This window comes from Neoarius graeffei, chromosome 11 (genome assembly GCF_027579695.1).
Source record: "Neoarius graeffei isolate fNeoGra1 chromosome 11, fNeoGra1.pri, whole genome shotgun sequence".
NCBI classification, from domain to species: Eukaryota; Metazoa; Chordata; class Actinopteri; order Siluriformes; family Ariidae; genus Neoarius; species Neoarius graeffei.
Window position 1 is genome coordinate 2,287,268 of NC_083579.1, and position 7,500 is coordinate 2,294,767.

Sequence of the window (7,500 nt, forward strand, 5' to 3'; positions counted from 1 at the left end):
ACACACACACACACACACACACACACACACACACACAGCAGCTGTACGGAAACATACTGCTGTATCATTACACTGAAACACACACACACACACACACACACACACACACACACACACAGCAGCTGTACAGAAACATACTGCTGTATCATTACACTGAAACACACACACACACACACACACACACACACACAGCAGCTGTACGGAAACATACTGCTGTATCATTACACTGAAACACACACACACACACACACACACACACACAGCAGCTGTACAGAAACATACTGCTGTATCATTACACTGAAACACACACACACACACACACACACACACACACACAGCAGCTGTACGGAAACATACTGCTGTATCATTACACTGAAACACACACACACACACACACACACACACACACACACAGCAGCTGTACAGAAACATACTGCTGTATCATTACACTGAAACACACACACACACACACACACACACACAGCAGCTGTACGGAAACATACTGCTGTATCATTACACTGAAACACACACACACACACACACACACACACACAGCAGCTGTACGGAAACATACTGCTGTATCATTACACTGAAACACACACACACACACACACACACAGCAGCTGTACGGAAACATACTGCTGTATCATTACACTGAAACACACACACACACACACACACACACACACACCACACACAGCAGCTGTACAGAAACATACTGCTGTATCATTACACTGAAACACACACACACACACACACAGCAGCTGTACGGAAACATACTGCTGTATCATTACACTGAAACACACACACACACACACACACACCACACACACACCAGCAGCTGTACGGAAACATACTGCTGTATCATTACACTGAAACACACACACACACACACACACACACACACACAGCAGCTGTACAGAAACATACTGCTGTATCATTACACTGAAACACACACACACACACACACACACACACACACACACACAGCAGCTGTACAGAAACATACTGCTGTATCATTACACTGAAACACACACACACACACACACACACAGCAGCTGTACAGAAACATACTGCTGTATCATTACACTGAAACACACACACACACACACACACACACACACACAGCAGCTGTACGGAAACATACTGCTGTATCATTACACTGAACACACACACACACACACACACACAGCAGCTGTACAGAAACATACTGCTGTATCATTACACTGAAACACACACACACACACACACACACCACACACACACAGCAGCTGTACGGAAACATACTGCTGTATCATTACACTGAAACACACACACACACACACACACACACACACACACACACACAGCAGCTGTACGGAAACATACTGCTGTATCATTACACTGAAACACACACACACACACACACACACACACACACACACAGCAGCTGTACAGAAACATACTGCTGTATCATTACACTGAAACACACACACACACACACACACACACACACAGCAGCTGTACGGAAACATACTGCTGTATCATTACACTGAAACACACACACACACACACACACCACACACACACACACACACACACAGCAGCTGTACAGAAACATACTGCTGTATCATTACACTGAAACACACACACACACACACACACACACACACACACACAGCAGCTGTACGGAAACATACTGCTGTATCATTACACTGAAACACACACACACACACACACACACACACACACACACACAGCAGCTGTACGGAAACATACTGCTGTATCATTACACTGAAACACACACACACACACACACACACACAGCAGCTGTACGGAAACATACTGCTGTATCATTACACTGAAACACACACACACACACACACACACACACAGCAGCTGTACAGAAACATACTGCTGTATCATTACACTGAAACACACACACACACACACACACACACACACACACACAGCAGCTGTACGGAAACATACTGCTGTATCATTACACTGAAACACACACACACACACACACACACACACACACACACACACAGCAGCTGTACAGAAACATACTGCTGTATCATTACACTGAAACACACACACACACACACACACACACAGCAGCTGTACAGAAACATACTGCTGTATCATTACACTGAAACACACACACACACACACACACACACAGCAGCTGTACGGAAACATACTGCTGTATCATTACACTGAAACACACACACACACACACACACAGCAGCTGTACGGAAACATACTGCTGTATCATTACACTGAAACACACACACACACACACACACACACACACACACACAGCAGCTGTACAGAAACATACTGCTGTATCATTACACTGAAACACACACACACACACACACAGCAGCTGTACGGAAACATACTGCTGTATCATTACACTGAAACACACACACACACACACACACACACACAGCAGCTGTACGGAAACATACTGCTGTATCATTACACTGAAACACACACACACACACACACACACACACACACAGCAGCTGTACAGAAACATACTGCTGTATCATTACACTGAAACACACACACACACACACACACACACACAGCAGCTGTACAGAAACATACTGCTGTATCATTACACTGAAACACACACACACACACACACACACAGCAGCTGTACAGAAACATACTGCTGTATCATTACACTGAAACACACACACACACACACACACACACAGCAGCTGTACGGAAACATACTGCTGTATCATTACACTGAAACACACACACACACACAGCAGCTGTACAGAAACATACTGCTGTATCATTACACTGAAACACACACACACACACACACACACACACACAGCAGCTGTACGGAAACATACTGCTGTATCATTACACTGAAACACACACACACACACACACACACACACACACACACAGCAGCTGTACAGAAACATACTGCTGTATCATTACACTGAAACACACACACACACACACACACACAGCAGCTGTACGAAACATACTGCTGTATCATTACACTGAAACACACACACACACACACACACACAGCAGCTGTACAGAAACATACTGCTGTATCATTACACTGAAACACACACACACACACACACACACACACACAGCAGCTGTACAGAAACATACTGCTGTATCATTACACTGAAACACACACACACACACACACACACAGCAGCTGTACAGAAACATACTGCTGTATCATTACACTGAAACACACACACACTCACACACACAGCAGCTGTACAGAAACATACTGCTGTATCATTACACTGAAACACACACACACACACACACACACACACACACAGCAGCTGTACGGAAACATACTGCTGTATCATTACACTGAAACACACACACACACACACACACACACACAGCAGCTGTACGGAAACATACTGCTGTATCATTACACTGAAACACACACACACACACACACACAGCAGCTGTACGGAAACATACTGCTGTATCATTACACTGAAACACACACACACACACACACACACACACACACACACACACACACAGCAGCTGTACAGAAACATACTGCTGTATCATTACACTGAAACACACACACACACACACACACAGCAGCTGTACGGAAACATACTGCTGTATCATTACACTGAAACACACACACACACACACACACACACACACACACACACACAGCAGCTGTACAGAAACATACTGCTGTATCATTACACTGAAACACACACACACACACACACACACACACACACACAGCAGCTGTACGGAAACATACTGCTGTATCATTACACTGAAACACACACACACACACACAGCAGCTGTACAGAAACATACTGCTGTATCATTACACTGAAACACACACACACACACACACACACACACAGCAGCTGTACGGAAACATACTGCTGTATCATTACACTGAAACACACACACACACACACACACACACACACACACAGCAGCTGTACGGAAACATACTGCTGTATCATTACACTGAAAACACACACACACACACACACACACACACACACACACACAGCAGCTGTACAGAAACATACTGCTGTATCATTACACTGAAACACACACACACACCACACACACACAGCAGCTGTACGGAAACATACTGCTGTATCATTACACTGAAACACACACACACACACACACAGCAGCTGTACGGAAACATACTGCTGTATCATTACACTGAAACACACACACACACACACAGCAGCTGTACAGAAACATACTGCTGTATCATTACACTGAAACACACACACACACACACACAGCAGCTGTACAGAAACATACTGCTGTATCATTACACTGAAACACACACACACACACACACACACACACACACACACACACAGCAGCTGTACAGAAACATACTGCTGTATCATTACACTGAAACACACACACACACGCACACACACACAGCAGCTGTACGGAAACATACTGCTGTATCATTACACTGAAACACACACACACACACACACACACACACACACACAGCAGCTGTACAGAAACATACTGCTGTATCATTACACTGAAACACACACACACACACGCACACACACAGCAGCTGTACGGAAACATACTGCTGTATCATTACACTGAAACACACACACACACACACACACACAGCAGCTGTACAGAAACATACTGCTGTATCATTACACTGAAACACACACACACACACACACACACACAGCAGCTGTACAGAAACATACTGCTGTATCATTACACTGAAACACACACACACACACACACACACACACAGCAGCTGTACAGAAACATACTGCTGTATCATTACACTGAAACACACACACACACACACACACACACACACACACACACAGCAGCTGTACAGAAACATACTGCTGTATCATTACACTGAAACACACACACACACACACACACACACAGCAGCTGTACAGAAACATACTGCTGTATCATTACACTGAAACAAACACACACACACACACACACACACAGCAGCTGTACGGAAACATACTGCTGTATCATTACACTGAAACACACACACACACACACACACACACACAGCAGCTGTACAGAAACATACTGCTGTATCATTACACTGAAACACACACACACACACACACACACACACACACACAGCAGCTGTACAGAAACATACTGCTGTATCATTACACTGAAACACACACACACACACACACACACACACACACACACAGCAGCTGTACAGAAACATACTGCTGTATCATTACACTGAAACACACACACACACACAGCAGCTGTACAGAAACATACTGCTGTATCATTACACTGAAACACACACACACACACACACACACACAGCAGCTGTACGGAAACATACTGCTGTATCATTACACTGAAACACACACACACACACACACACACACACACACAGCAGCTGTACGGAAACATACTGCTGTATCATTACACTGAAACACACACACACACACACACACACACACACACACACACACACACACACAGCAGCTGTACGGAAACATACTGCTGTATCATTACACTGAAACACACACACACACACACACACACAGCAGCTGTACAGAAACATACTGCTGTATCATTACACTGAAACACACACACACACACACACACACACAGCAGCTGTACGGAAACATACTGCTGTATCATTACACTGAAACACACACACACACACACACACACACACACAGCAGCTGTACAGAAACATACTGCTGTATCATTACACTGAAACACACACACACACACACACACACAGCAGCTGTACGGAAACATACTGCTGTATCATTACACTGAAACACACACACACACACACACACACACACACACACACACACACACACAGCAGCTGTACAGAAACATACTGCTGTATCATTACACTGAAACACACACACACACACACACACACAGCAGCTGTACGGAAACATACTGCTGTATCATTACACTGAAACACACACACACACACACACACACACACACACACACACAGCAGCTGTACGGAAACATACTGCTGTATCATTACACTGAAACACACACACACACACACACACACACACACAGCAGCTGTACAGAAACATACTGCTGTATCATTACACTGAAACACACACACACACACACACACACACACACACACACACAGCAGCTGTACGGAAACATACTGCTGTATCATTACACTGAAACACACACACACACACACACACACACAGCAGCTGTACGGAAACATACTGCTGTATCATTACACTGAAACACACACACACACACACACACACACACACACACACACACAGCAGCTGTACGGAAACATACTGCTGTATCATTACACTGAAACACACACACACACACACACACACACACACACACAGCAGCTGTACGGAAACATACTGCTGTATCATTACACTGAAACACACACACACACACACACACACACACAGCAGCTGTACGGAAACATACTGCTGTATCATTACACTGAAACACACACACACACACACACACACACACACACACAGCAGCTGTACAGAAACATACTGCTGTATCATTACACTGAAACACACACACACACACACACACACACACACAGCAGCTGTACAGAAACATACTGCTGTATCATTACACTGAAACACACACACACACACACACACACACACACACACACAGCAGCTGTACAGAAACATACTGCTGTATCATTACACTGAAACACACACACACACACCACACACACACACAGCAGCTGTACGGAAACATACTGCTGTATCATTACACTGAAACACACACACACACACACACACACACACACACAGCAGCTGTACAGAAACATACTGCTGTATCATTACACTGAAACACACACACACACACACACACACACACAGCAGCTGTACGGAAACATACTGCTGTATCATTACACTGAAACACACACACACACACACACACACACACACACAGCAGCTGTACAGAAACATACTGCTGTATCATTACACTGAAACACACACACACACACACACACACACACACACACAGCAGCTGTACGGAAACATACTGCTGTATCATTACACTGAAACACACACACACACACACACACACACACAGCAGCTGTACAGAAACATACTGCTGTATCATTACACTGAAACAACACACACACACACACACACACACACACACACACACACAGCAGCTGTACGGAAACATACTGCTGTATCATTACACTGAAACACACACACACACACACACACACACACACACACACACACACAGCAGCTGTACGGAAACATACTGCTGTATCATTACACTGAAACACACACACACACACACACACACACACACACACAGCAGCTGTACAGAAACATACTGCTGTATCATTACACTGAAACACACACACACACACACACACACACACACACACACACACAGCAGCTGTACGGAAACATACTGCTGTATCATTACACTGAAACACACACACACACACACACACACACACACACAGCAGCTGTACAGAAACAT

The 7,500-nt window shown here is 44.5% G+C and overlaps 1 protein-coding gene across 1 annotated transcript in view; it reads left to right on the plus strand.

The window, feature by feature from the left end:
• The window catches only part of mrps5 (mitochondrial ribosomal protein S5), a 50,157-nt gene that overhangs the window by 29,811 nt on the left and 12,846 nt on the right, over window positions 1-7,500 (plus strand). The gene's annotated exons all lie outside the window — the stretch shown is intronic.